This window comes from Perissodus microlepis, chromosome 18 (assembly GCF_051167445.1).
Source record: "Perissodus microlepis isolate ML-2025 ecotype Zambia chromosome 18, ASM5116744v1, whole genome shotgun sequence".
Lineage (NCBI taxonomy): Eukaryota > Metazoa > Chordata > Actinopteri > Cichliformes > Cichlidae > Perissodus > Perissodus microlepis.
The window spans coordinates 2,121,552-2,134,531 of NC_140478.1; the positions used below are offsets into that span (position 1 = coordinate 2,121,552).

The 12,980-nt window shown below is 53.5% G+C and overlaps 7 non-coding genes and 7 pseudogenes across 7 annotated transcripts; all 14 read right to left on the reverse strand.

The window, feature by feature from the left end:
• Nucleotides 1-233: 233 nt before the first annotated feature.
• On the reverse strand, nucleotides 234-352 carry LOC146366768 (5S ribosomal RNA). The gene has a single exon (XR_014797772.1). It is a non-coding gene; the product is annotated as a 5S ribosomal RNA (ribosomal RNA).
• Nucleotides 353-1,281: 929 nt separating this feature from the next.
• LOC146366769 (5S ribosomal RNA) lies at nucleotides 1,282-1,400 on the reverse strand. Its single transcript, XR_014798019.1, has one exon. It is a non-coding gene; the product is annotated as a 5S ribosomal RNA (ribosomal RNA).
• Nucleotides 1,401-1,978: 578 nt separating this feature from the next.
• LOC146366770 (5S ribosomal RNA) lies at nucleotides 1,979-2,087 on the reverse strand (annotated as a pseudogene).
• Nucleotides 2,088-3,016: 929 nt separating this feature from the next.
• On the reverse strand, nucleotides 3,017-3,135 carry LOC146366771 (5S ribosomal RNA; annotated as a pseudogene).
• Nucleotides 3,136-4,064: 929 nt separating this feature from the next.
• Nucleotides 4,065-4,183, reverse strand: LOC146366772 (5S ribosomal RNA). The gene has a single exon (XR_014798024.1). It is a non-coding gene; the product is annotated as a 5S ribosomal RNA (ribosomal RNA).
• A 550-nt stretch (nucleotides 4,184-4,733) lies between these two features.
• Nucleotides 4,734-4,852, reverse strand: LOC146366773 (5S ribosomal RNA). The gene has a single exon (XR_014798020.1). It is a non-coding gene; the product is annotated as a 5S ribosomal RNA (ribosomal RNA).
• Nucleotides 4,853-5,430: 578 nt separating this feature from the next.
• Nucleotides 5,431-5,539, reverse strand: LOC146366774 (5S ribosomal RNA; annotated as a pseudogene).
• A 929-nt stretch (nucleotides 5,540-6,468) lies between these two features.
• On the reverse strand, nucleotides 6,469-6,587 carry LOC146366775 (5S ribosomal RNA; annotated as a pseudogene).
• Nucleotides 6,588-7,516: 929 nt separating this feature from the next.
• On the reverse strand, nucleotides 7,517-7,635 carry LOC146366776 (5S ribosomal RNA). The gene has a single exon (XR_014797773.1). It is a non-coding gene; the product is annotated as a 5S ribosomal RNA (ribosomal RNA).
• Nucleotides 7,636-8,564: 929 nt separating this feature from the next.
• On the reverse strand, nucleotides 8,565-8,683 carry LOC146366777 (5S ribosomal RNA; annotated as a pseudogene).
• A 929-nt stretch (nucleotides 8,684-9,612) lies between these two features.
• On the reverse strand, nucleotides 9,613-9,721 carry LOC146366778 (5S ribosomal RNA; annotated as a pseudogene).
• A 929-nt stretch (nucleotides 9,722-10,650) lies between these two features.
• On the reverse strand, nucleotides 10,651-10,769 carry LOC146366779 (5S ribosomal RNA). Its single transcript, XR_014797774.1, has one exon. It is a non-coding gene; the product is annotated as a 5S ribosomal RNA (ribosomal RNA).
• A 929-nt stretch (nucleotides 10,770-11,698) lies between these two features.
• Nucleotides 11,699-11,807, reverse strand: LOC146366780 (5S ribosomal RNA; annotated as a pseudogene).
• Nucleotides 11,808-12,736: 929 nt separating this feature from the next.
• LOC146366781 (5S ribosomal RNA) lies at nucleotides 12,737-12,855 on the reverse strand. Its single transcript, XR_014797775.1, has one exon. It is a non-coding gene; the product is annotated as a 5S ribosomal RNA (ribosomal RNA).
• Nucleotides 12,856-12,980: the final 125 nt, after the last annotated feature.

Here is a 12,980-nt window from a genome sequence, read left to right on the forward strand (position 1 = left end):
CCTCAGCCGGAAGCACCGGTCCTCAGCCAGATGCACACGCCCTGGTGTAATTTAGATGACCTATCTTAGCAGCACAGGCCCCGGTGTGGTGCGGATGGCCTCACCTGGCAGCACAAGACATTGCTGAAAACAGCCAAAAGGAATGTCGTTTATGTGCCCTCATTAATGGGCAGCTGCTTTGGGTCTTTCAACACCCTCCTTCTCTGGATCAAAAGCAGTTCAATGACATGAAAAGCTTACAGCACCTGGTATTCCCAGGCGGTCTCCCATCCAAGTACTAACCAAGCCCAACCCTGCTTAGCTTCCGAGATCAGACGAGAGCGGGCGTGCTCAGGGTGGTATGGCCGTAAGCTGCAGACCTCAGCACAAAGTGTCAATTTATGGAATCAAGTGGTGAGTTGGGCAGTACTTGAAGTTACGAAACACAACCCTCCAATTTAACTACATTGTTAATGGTAACTGCATGGTTGCCTAATACTCTAACCCAAGGACTCAATTTAGCTTTTAACCAGCAGTACAGGCCCTGGTTTGGTGTAGATGGCCTCCACCAGCAGCACAGGACCTGGTGTGGTGTAGGTGGCCTCAGCCAGAAGCAAAGGCCCTGGTGGGGTGTATATGGCCTAAGCCAGAGCCACAGGCCCTGGTGTGGTGTAGATGGACTAAGCCAGCAGCGCAAGCCCTCGTGTAATGTAGATGGCCTCAGCCAGAAGCACAGGCCCTGGTGTGGTGTAGTTGGCCTCATCCAGTAGAGCAAGCCCTCGTGTGATGTATATGGCCTCATCCTGCAGCACAGGCCCTGGTGTGATTAAAATGGCCTCAACCAGCAACACAGGCCCTGGTGTGGGGTAGATGGCTTCAGCCAGAGCCACAGGCCCTGGTGTGGTGTAGTTGGCCTCAGCCAGAGCCACAGAACCTGGTGTGGTGTTGGTGGCCAAAGCCAGGAGCACAGGCCGTGGTGTGTTGTAGATGGCCTCAGCTAGCAGCACAGGACCTGGTGAGGTGGAGGTGGCTTCTTCCTGCAACTCAGGCCCTGGTGTGTTGTAGATGGCCTCAGCCGGAAGCACCGGTCCTCAGCCAGATGCACACGCCCTGGTGTAATTTAGATGACCTATCTTAGCAGCACAGGCCCCGGTGTGGTGCGGATGGCCTCACCTGGCAGCACAAGACATTGCTGAAAACAGCCAAAAGGAATGTCGTTTATGTGCCCTCATTAATGGGCAGCTGCTTTGGGTCTTTCAACACCCTCCTTCTCTGGATCAAAAGAAGTTCAGTGACATGAAAAGCTTACAGCACCTGGTATTCCCAGGCGGTCTCCCATCCAAGTACTAACCTAGCCAAACCCTGCTTAGCTTCCGAGATCAGACGAGAGCGGGCGTGCTCAGGGTGGTATGGCCGTAAGCTGCAGACCTCAGCACAAAGTGTCAATTTATGGAATCAAGTGGTGAGTTGGGCAGTACTTGAAGTTACGAAACACAACCCTCCAATTTAACTACATTGTTAATGGTAACTGCATGGTTGCCTAATACTCTAACCCAAGGACTCAATTTATCTTTTAACCAGCAGTACAGGCCCTGGTTTGGTGTAGATGGCCTCCACCAGCAGCACAGGACCTGGTGTGGTGTAGGTGGCCTCAGCCAGGAGCACAGGCCGTGGTGTGTTGTAGATGGCCTCAGCTAGCAGCACAGGACCTGGTGAGGTGGAGGTGGCTTCTTCCTGCAACTCAGGCCCTGGTGTGTTGTAGATGGCCTCAGCCGGAAGCACCGGTCCTCAGCCAGATGCACACGCCCTGGTGTAATTTAGATGACCTATCTTAGCAGCACAGGCCCCGGTGTGGTGCGGATGGCCTCACCTGGCAGCACAAGACATTGCTGAAAACAGCCAAAAGGAATGTCGTTTATGTGCCCTCATTAATGGGCAGCTGCTTTGGGTCTTTCAACACCCTCCTTCTCTGGATCAAAAGCAGTTCAATGACATGAAAAGCTTACAGCACCTGGTATTCCCAGGCGGTCTCCCATCCAAGTACTAACCAAGCCCAACCCTGCTTAGCTTCCGAGATCAGGCGTGCTCAGGGTGGTATGGCCGTAAGCTGCAGACCTCAGCACAAAGTGTCAATTTATGGAATCAAGTGGTGAGTTGGGCAGTACTTGAAGTTACAAAACACAACCCTCCAATTTAACTACATTGTTAATGGTAACTGCATGATTGCCTAATACCCTAACCCAAGGACTCAATTTAGCTTTTAACCAGCAGTACAGGCCCTGGTTTGGTGTAGATGGCCTCCACCAGCAGCACAGGACCTGGTGTGGTGTAGGTGGCCTCAGCCAGAAGCAAAGGCCCTGGTGGGGTGTATATGGCCTAAGCCAGAGCCACAGGCCCTGTTGTTGTGTAGATGGACTAAGCCAGCAGCGCAAGCCCTCGTGTAATGTAGATGGCCTCAGCCAGAAGCACAGGCCCTGGTGTGGTGTAGTTGGCCTCATCCAGTAGAGCAAGCCCTCGTGTGATGTATATGGCCTCATCCAGCAGCACAGGCCCTGGTGTGATTAAAATGGCCTCAACCAGCAACACAGGCCCTGGTGTGGGGTAGATGGCTTCAGCCAGAGCCACAGGCCCTGGTGTGGTGTAGTTGGCCTCAGCCAGAGCCACAGAACCTGGTGTGGTGTTGGTGGCCAAAGCCAGGAGCACAGGCCGTGGTGTGTTGTAGATGGCCTCAGCTAGCTGCACAGGACCTGGTGAGGTGGAGGTGGCTTCTTCCTGCAACTCAGGCCCTGGTGTGTTGTAGATTTTCTCAGCCGGAAGCACCGGTCCTCAGCCAGATGCACACGCCCTGGTGTAATTTAGATCACCTATCTTAGCAGCACAGGCCCCGGTGTGGTGCGGATGGCCTCACCTGGCAGCACAAGACATTGCTGAAAACAGCCAAAAGGAATGTCGTTTATGTGCCCTCATTAATGGGCAGCTGCTTTGGGTCTTTCAACACCCTCCTTCTCTGGATCAAAAGCAGTTCAATGACATGAAAAGCTTACAGCACCTGGTATTCCCAGGCGGTCTCCCATCCAAGTACTAACCAAGCCAAACCCTGCTTAGCTTCCGAGATCAGACGAGAGCGGGCGTGCTCTGGGTGGTATGGCCGTAAGCTGCAGACCTCAGCACAAAGTGTCAATTTATGGAATCAAGTGGTGAGTTGGGCAGTACTTGAAGTTACGAAACACAACCCTCCAATTTAACTACATTGTTAATGGTAACTGCATGGTTGCCTAATACCCTAACCCAAGGACTCAATTTAGCTTTTAACCAGCAGTACAGGCCCTGGTTTGGTGTAGATGGCCTCCACCAGCAGCACAGGAACTGGTGTGGTGTAGGTGGCCTCAGCCAGAAGCAAAGGCCCTGGTGGGGTGTATATGGCCTAAGCCAGAGCCACAGGCCCTGTTGTGGTGTAGATGGACTAAGCCAGCAGCGCAAGCCCTCGTGTAATGTAGATGGCCTCAGCCAGAAGCACAGGCCCTGGTGTGGTGTAGTTGGCCTCATCCAGTAGAGCAAGCCCTCGTGTGATGTATATGGCCTCATCCAGCAGCACAGGCCCTGGTGTGAATAAAATGGCCTCAACCAGCAACACAGGCCCTGGTGTGGGGTAGATGGCTTCAGCCAGAGCCACAGGCCCTGGTGTGGTGTAGTTGGCCTCAGCAAGAGCCACAGAACCTGGTGTGGTGTAGGTGGCCAAAGCCAGGAGCACAGGCCGTGGTGTGTTGTAGATGGCCTCAGCTAGCTGCACAGGACCTGGTGAGGTGGAGGTGGCTTCTTCCTGCAACTCAGGCCCTGGTGTGTTGTAGATTTTCTCAGCCTGAAGCACCGGTCCTCAGCCAGATGCAGACGCCCTGGTGTAATTTAGATCACCTATCTTAGCAGCACAGGCCCCGGTGTGGTGCGGATGGCCTCACCTGGCAGCACAAGACATTGCTGAAAACAGCCAAAAGGAATGTCGTTTATGTGCCCTCATTAATGGGCAGCTGCTTTGGGTCTTTCAACACCCTCCTTCTCTGGATCAAAAGCAGTTCAATGACATGAAAAGCTTACAGCACCTGGTATTCCCAGGCGGTCTCCCATCCAAGTACTAACCAAGCCAAACCCTGCTTAGCTTCCGAGATCAGACGAGAGCGGGCGTGCTCAGGGTGGTATGGCCGTAAGCTGCAGACCTCAGCACAAAGTGTCAATTTATGGAATCAAGTGGTGAGTTGGGCAGTACTTGAAGTTACGAAACACAACCCTCCAATTTAACTACATTGTTAATGGTAACTGCATGGTTGCCTAATACTCTAACCCAAGGACTCAATTTATCTTTTAACCAGCAGTACAGGCCCTGGTTTGGTGAAGATGGCCTCCACCAGCAGCACAGGACCTGGTGTGGTGTAGGTGGCCTCAGCCAGAAGCAAAGGCCCTGGTGGGGTGTATATGGCCTAAGCCAGAGCCACAGGCCCTGGTGTGGCCCTGGTGTGTTGTAGATGGCCTCAGCCGGAAGCACCGGTCCTCAGCCAGATGCACACGCCCTGGTGTAATTTAGATGACCTATCTTAGCAGCACAGGCCCCGGTGTGGTGCGGATGGCCTCACCTGGCAGCACAAGACATTGCTGAAAACAGCCAAAAGGAATGTCGTTTATGTGCCCTCATTAATGGGCAGCTGCTTTGGGTCTTTCAACACCCTCCTTCTCTGGATCAAAAGAAGTTCAGTGACATGAAAAGCTTACAGCACCTGGTATTCCCAGGCGGTCTCCCATCCAAGTACTAACCTAGCCAAACCCTGCTTAGCTTCCGAGATCAGACGAGAGCGGGCGTGCTCAGGGTGGTATGGCCGTAAGCTGCAGACCTCAGCACAAAGTGTCAATTTATGGAATCAAGTGGTGAGTTGGGCAGTACTTGAAGTTACGAAACACAACCCTCCAATTTAACTACATTGTTAATGGTAACTGCATGGTTGCCTAATACTCTAACCCAAGGACTCAATTTATCTTTTAACCAGCAGTACAGGCCCTGGTTTGGTGTAGATGGCCTCCACCAGCAGCACAGGACCTGGTGTGGTGTAGGTGGCCTCAGCCAGGAGCACAGGCCGTGGTGTGTTGTAGATGGCCTCAGCTAGCAGCACAGGACCTGGTGAGGTGGAGGTGGCTTCTTCCTGCAACTCAGGCCCTGGTGTGTTGTAGATGGCCTCAGCCGGAAGCACCGGTCCTCAGCCAGATGCACACGCCCTGGTGTAATTTAGATGACCTATCTTAGCAGCACAGGCCCCGGTGTGGTGCGGATGGCCTCACCTGGCAGCACAAGACATTGCTGAAAACAGCCAAAAGGAATGTCGTTTATGTGCCCTCATTAATGGGCAGCTGCTTTGGGTCTTTCAACACCCTCCTTCTCTGGATCAAAAGCAGTTCAATGACATGAAAAGCTTACAGCACCTGGTATTCCCAGGCGGTCTCCCATCCAAGTACTAACCAAGCCCAACCCTGCTTAGCTTCCGAGATCAGGCGTGCTCAGGGTGGTATGGCCGTAAGCTGCAGACCTCAGCACAAAGTGTCAATTTATGGAATCAAGTGGTGAGTTGGGCAGTACTTGAAGTTACAAAACACAACCCTCCAATTTAACTACATTGTTAATGGTAACTGCATGATTGCCTAATACCCTAACCCAAGGACTCAATTTAGCTTTTAACCAGCAGTACAGGCCCTGGTTTGGTGTAGATGGCCTCCACCAGCAGCACAGGACCTGGTGTGGTGTAGGTGGCCTCAGCCAGAAGCAAAGGCCCTGGTGGGGTGTATATGGCCTAAGCCAGAGCCACAGGCCCTGTTGTTGTGTAGATGGACTAAGCCAGCAGCGCAAGCCCTCGTGTAATGTAGATGGCCTCAGCCAGAAGCACAGGCCCTGGTGTGGTGTAGTTGGCCTCATCCAGTAGAGCAAGCCCTCGTGTGATGTATATGGCCTCATCCAGCAGCACAGGCCCTGGTGTGATTAAAATGGCCTCAACCAGCAACACAGGCCCTGGTGTGGGGTAGATGGCTTCAGCCAGAGCCACAGGCCCTGGTGTGGTGTAGTTGGCCTCAGCCAGAGCCACAGAACCTGGTGTGGTGTTGGTGGCCAAAGCCAGGAGCACAGGCCGTGGTGTGTTGTAGATGGCCTCAGCTAGCTGCACAGGACCTGGTGAGGTGGAGGTGGCTTCTTCCTGCAACTCAGGCCCTGGTGTGTTGTAGATGTTCTCAGCCGGAAGCACCGGTCCTCAGCCAGATGCACACGCCCTGGTGTAATTTAGATCACCTATCTTAGCAGCACAGGCCCCGGTGTGGTGCGGATGGCCTCACCTGGCAGCACAAGACATTGCTGAAAACAGCCAAAAGGAATGTCGTTTATGTGCCCTCATTAATGGGCAGCTGCTTTGGGTCTTTCAACACCCTCCTTCTCTGGATCAAAAGCAGTTCAATGACATGAAAAGCTTACAGCACCTGGTATTCCCAGGCGGTCTCCCATCCAAGTACTAACCAAGCCAAACCCTGCTTAGCTTCCGAGATCAGACGAGAGCGGGCGTGCTCTGGGTGGTATGGCCGTAAGCTGCAGACCTCAGCACAAAGTGTCAATTTATGGAATCAAGTGGTGAGTTGGGCAGTACTTGAAGTTACGAAACACAACCCTCCAATTTAACTACATTGTTAATGGTAACTGCATGGTTGCCTAATACCCTAACCCAAGGACTCAATTTAGCTTTTAACCAGCAGTACAGGCCCTGGTTTGGTGTAGATGGCCTCCACCAGCAGCACAGGAACTGGTGTGGTGTAGGTGGCCTCAGCCAGAAGCAAAGGCCCTGGTGGGGTGTATATGGCCTAAGCCAGAGCCACAGGCCCTGTTGTGGTGTAGATGGACTAAGCCAGCAGCGCAAGCCCTCGTGTAATGTAGATGGCCTCAGCCAGAAGCACAGGCCCTGGTGTGGTGTAGTTGGCCTCATCCAGTAGAGCAAGCCCTCGTGTGATGTATATGGCCTCATCCAGCAGCACAGGCCCTGGTGTGAATAAAATGGCCTCAACCAGCAACACAGGCCCTGGTGTGGGGTAGATGGCTTCAGCCAGAGCCACAGGCCCTGGTGTGGTGTAGTTGGCCTCAGCAAGAGCCACAGAACCTGGTGTGGTGTAGGTGGCCAAAGCCAGGAGCACAGGCCGTGGTGTGTTGTAGATGGCCTCAGCTAGCTGCACAGGACCTGGTGAGGTGGAGGTGGCTTCTTCCTGCAACTCAGGCCCTGGTGTGTTGTAGATTTTCTCAGCCTGAAGCACCGGTCCTCAGCCAGATGCAGACGCCCTGGTGTAATTTAGATCACCTATCTTAGCAGCACAGGCCCCGGTGTGGTGCGGATGGCCTCACCTGGCAGCACAAGACATTGCTGAAAACAGCCAAAAGGAATGTCGTTTATGTGCCCTCATTAATGGGCAGCTGCTTTGGGTCTTTCAACACCCTCCTTCTCTGGATCAAAAGCAGTTCAATGACATGAAAAGCTTACAGCACCTGGTATTCCCAGGCGGTCTCCCATCCAAGTACTAACCAAGCCCAACCCTGCTTAGCTTCCGAGATCAGACGAGAGCGGGCGTGCTCAGGGTGGTATGGCCGTAAGCTGCAGACCTCAGCACAAAGTGTCAATTTATGGAATCAAGTGGTGAGTTGGGCAGTACTTGAAGTTACGAAACACAACCCTCCAATTTAACTACATTGTTAATGGTAACTGCATGGTTGCCTAATACTCTAACCCAAGGACTCAATTTATCTTTTAACCAGCAGTACAGGCCCTGGTTTGGTGAAGATGGCCTCCACCAGCAGCACAGGACCTGGTGTGGTGTAGGTGGCCTCAGCCAGAAGCAAAGGCCCTGGTGGGGTGTATATGGCCTAAGCCAGAGCCACAGGCCCTGGTGTGGTGTAGATGGACTAAGCCAGCAGCGCTAGCCCTTGTGTAATGTAGATGGCCTCAGCCAGAAGCACAGGTCCTGGTGTGGTGTAGTTGGCCTCATCCAGTAGAGCAAGCCCTCGTGTGATGTATATGGCCTCATCCAGCAGCACAGGCCCTGGTGTGATTAAAATGGCCTCAACCAGCAACACAGGCCCTGGTGTGGGGTAGATGGCTTCAGCCAGAGCCACAGGCCCTGGTGTGGTGTAGTTGGCCTCAGCCAGAGCCACAGAACCTGGTGTGGTGTAGGTGGCCAAAGCCAGGAGCACAGGCCGTGGTGTGTTGTAGATGGCCTCAGCTAGCTGCACAGGACCTGGTGAGGTGGAGGTGGCTTCTTCCTGCAACTCAGGCCCTGGTGTGTTGTAGATGTTCTCAGCCGGAAGCAACGGTCCTCAGCCAGATGCAGACGCCCTGGTGTAATTTAGATGACCTATCTTAGCAGCACAGGCCCCGGTGTGGTGCGGATGGCCTCACCTGGCAGCACAAGACATTGCTGAAAACAGCCAAAAGGAATGTCGTTTATGTGCCCTCATTAATGGGCAGCTGCTTTGGGTCTTTCAACACCCTCCTTCTCTGGATCAAAAGCAGTTCAATGACATGAAAAGCTTACAGCACCTGGTATTCCCAGGCGGTCTCCCATCCAAGTACTAACCAAGCCCAACACTGCTTAGCTTCCGAGATCAGACGAGAGCAGGCGTGCTCAGGGTGGTATGGCCGTAAGCTGCAGACCTCAGCACAAAGTGTCAATTTATGGAATCAAGTGGTGAGTTGGGCAGTACTTGAAGTTACGAAACACAACCCTCCAATTTAACTACATTGTTAATGGTAACTGCATGGTTGCCTAATACCCTAACCCAAGGACTCAATTTAGCTTTTAACCAGCAGTACAGGCCCTGGTTTGGTGTAGATGGCCTCCACCAGCAGCACAGGACCTGGTGTGGTGTAGGTGGCCTCAGCCAGAAGCAAAGGCCCTGGTGGGGTGTATATGGCCTAAGCCAGAGCCACAGGCCCTGGTGTGGTGTAGATGGACTAAGCCAGCAGCGCAAGCCCTCGTGTAATGTAGATGGCCTCAGCCAGAAGCACAGGCCCTGGTGTGGTGTAGTTGGCCTCATCCAGTAGAGCAAGCCCTCGTGTGATGTATATGGCCTCATCCAGCAGCACAGGCCCTGGTGTGATTAAAATGGCCTCAACCAGCAACACAGGCCCTGGTGTGGGGTAGATGGCCTCAGCCAGAGCCACAGGCCCTGGTGTGGTGTAGTTGGCCTCAGCCAGAGCCACAGAACCTGGTGTGGTGTTGGTGGCCAAAGCCAGGAGCACAGGCCGTGGTGTGTTGTAGATGGCCTCAGCTAGCAGCACAGGACCTGGTGAGGTGGAGGTGGCTTCTTCCTGCAACTCAGGCCCTGGTGTGTTGTAGAAGGCCTCAGCCGGAAGCACCGGTCCTCAGCCAGATGCACACGCCCTGGTGTAATTTAGATGACCTATCTTAGCAGCACAGGCCCCGGTGTGGTGCGGATGGCCTCACCTGGCAGCACAAGACATTGCTGAAAACAGCCAAAAGGAATGTCGTTTATGTGCCCTCATTAATGGGCAGCTGCTTTGGGTCTTTCAACACCCTCCTTCTCTGGATCAAAAGCAGTTCAATGACATGAAAAGCTTACAGCACCTGGTATTCCCAGGCGGTCTCCCATCCAAGTACTAACCAAGCCCAACCCTGCTTAGCTTCCGAGATCAGGCGTGCTCAGGGTGGTATGGCCGTAAGCTGCAGACCTCAGCACAAAGTGTCAATTTATGGAATCAAGTGGTGAGTTGGGCAGTACTTGAAGTTACGAAACACAACCCTCCAATTTAACTACATTGTTAATGGTAACTGCATGGTTGCCTAATACTCTAACCCAAGGACTCAATTTAGCTTTTAACCAGCAGTACAGGCCCTGGTTTGGTGTAGATGGCCTCCACCAGCAGCACAGGAACTGGTGTGGTGTAGGTGGCCTCAGCCAGAAGCAAAGGCCCTGGTGGGGTGTATATGGCCTAAGCCAGAGCCACAGGCCCTGGTGTGGTGTAGATGGACTAAGCCAGCAGCGCAAGCCCTCGTGTAATGTAGATGGCCTCAGCCAGAAGCACAGGCCCTGGTGTGGTGTAGTTGGCCTCATCCAGTAGAGCAAGCCCTCGTGTGATGTATATGGCCTCATCCAGCAGCACAGGCCCTGATGTGATTAAAATGGCCTCAACCAGCAACACAGGCCCTGGTGTGGGGTAGATGGCTTCAGCCAGAGCCACGGGCCCTGGTGTGGTGTAGTTGGCCTCAGCCAGAGCCACAGAACCTGGTGTGGTGTTGGTGGCCAAAGCCAGGAGCACAGGCCGTGGTGTGTTGTAGATGGCCTCACCTAGCAGCACAGGACCTGGTGAGGTGGAGGTGGCTTCTTCCTGAAACTCAGGCCCTGGTGTGTTGTAGATGGCCTCAGCCGGAAGCACCGGTCCTCAGCCAGATGCACATGCCCTGGTGTAATTTAGATGACCTATCTTAGCAGCACAGGCCCCGGTGTGGTGCGGATGGCCTCACCTGGCAGCACAAGACATTGCTGAAAACAGCCAAAAGGAATGTCGTTTATGTGCCCTCATTAATGGGCAGCTGCTTTGGGTCTTTCAACACCCTCCTTCTCTGGATCAAAAGCAGTTTAATGACATGAAAAGCTTACAGCACCTGGTATTCCCAGGCGGTCTCCCATCCAAGTACTAACCAAGCCCAACCCTGCTTAGCTTCCGAGATCAGACGAGAGCGGGCGTGCTCAGGGTGGTATGGCCGTAAGCTGCAGACCTCAGCACAAAGTGTCAATTTATGGAATCAAGTGGTGAGTTGGGCAGTACTTGAAGTTACGAAACACAACCCTCCAATTTAACTACATTGTTAATGGTAACTGCATGGTTGCCTAATACCCTAACCCAAGGACTCAATTTAGCTTTTAACCAGCAGTACAGGCCCTGGTTTGGTGTAGATGGCCTCCACCAGCAGCACAGGACCTGGTGTGGTGTAGGTGGCCTCAGCCAGAAGCAAAGGCCCTGGTGGGGTGTATATGGCCTAAGCCAGAGCCACAGGCCCTGGTGTGGTGTAGATGGACTAAGCCAGCAGCGCAAGCCCTCGTGTAATGTAGATGGCCTCAGCCAGAAGCACAGGCCCTGGTGTGGTGTAGTTGGCCTCATCCAGTAGAGCAAGCCCTCGTGTGATGTATATGGCCTCATCCAGCAGCACAGGCCCTGGTGTGATTAAAATGGCCTCAACCAGCAACACAGGCCCTGGTGTGGGGTAGATGGCCTCAGCCAGAGCCACAGGCCCTGGTGTGGTGTAGTTGGCCTCAGCCAGAGCCACAGAACCTGGTGTGGTGTTGGTGGCCAAAGCCAGGAGCACAGGCCGTGGTGTGTTGTAGATGGCCTCAGCTAGCAGCACAGGACCTGGTGAGGTGGAGGTGGCTTCTTCCTGCAACTCAGGCCCTGGTGTGTTGTAGAAGGCCTCAGCCGGAAGCACCGGTCCTCAGCCAGATGCACACGCCCTGGTGTAATTTAGATGACCTATCTTAGCAGCACAGGCCCCGGTGTGGTGCGGATGGCCTCACCTGGCAGCACAAGACATTGCTGAAAACAGCCAAAAGGAATGTCGTTTATGTGCCCTCATTAATGGGCAGCTGCTTTGGGTCTTTCAACACCCTCCTTCTCTGGATCAAAAGCAGTTCAATGACATGAAAAGCTTACAGCACCTGGTATTCCCAGGCGGTCTCCCATCCAAGTACTAACCAAGCCCAACCCTGCTTAGCTTCCGAGATCAGGCGTGCTCAGGGTGGTATGGCCGTAAGCTGCAGACCTCAGCACAAAGTGTCAATTTATGGAATCAAGTGGTGAGTTGGGCAGTACTTGAAGTTACGAAACACAACCCTCCAATTTAACTACATTGTTAATGGTAACTGCATGGTTGCCTAATACTCTAACCCAAGGACTCAATTTAGCTTTTAACCAGCAGTACAGGCCCTGGTTTGGTGTAGATGGCCTCCACCAGCAGCACAGGAACTGGTGTGGTGTAGGTGGCCTCAGCCAGAAGCAAAGGCCCTGGTGGGGTGTATATGGCCTAAGCCAGAGCCACAGGCCCTGGTGTGGTGTAGATGGACTAAGCCAGCAGCGCAAGCCCTCGTGTAATGTAGATGGCCTCAGCCAGAAGCACAGGCCCTGGTGTGGTGTAGTTGGCCTCATCCAGTAGAGCAAGCCCTCGTGTGATGTATATGGCCTCATCCAGCAGCACAGGCCCTGATGTGATTAAAATGGCCTCAACCAGCAACACAGGCCCTGGTGTGGGGTAGATGGCTTCAGCCAGAGCCACGGGCCCTGGTGTGGTGTAGTTGGCCTCAGCCAGAGCCACAGAACCTGGTGTGGTGTTGGTGGCCAAAGCCAGGAGCACAGGCCGTGGTGTGTTGTAGATGGCCTCAGCTAGCAGCACAGGACCTGGTGAGGTGGAGGTGGCTTCTTCCTGAAACTCAGGCCCTGGTGTGTTGTAGATGGCCTCAGCCGGAAGCACCGGTCCTCAGCCAGATGCACACGCCCTGGTGTAATTTAGATGACCTATCTTAGCAGCACAGGCCCCGGTGTGGTGCGGATGGCCTCACCTGGCAGCACAAGACATTGCTGAAAACAGCCAAAAGGAATGTCGTTTATGTGCCCTCATTAATGGGCAGCTGCTTTGGGTCTTTCAACACCCTCCTTCTCTGGATCAAAAGCAGTTCAATGACATGAAAAGCTTACAGCACCTGGTATTCCCAGGCGGTCTCCCATCCAAGTACTAACCAAGCCCAACCCTGCTTAGCTTCCGAGATCAGACGAGAGCGGGCGTGCTCAGGGTGGTATGGCCGTAAGCTGCAGACCTCAGCACAAAGTGTCAATTTATGGAATCAAGTGGTGAGTTGGGCAGTACTTGAAGTTACGAAACACAACCCTCCAATTTAACTACATTGTTAATGGTAACTGCATGGTTGCCTAATA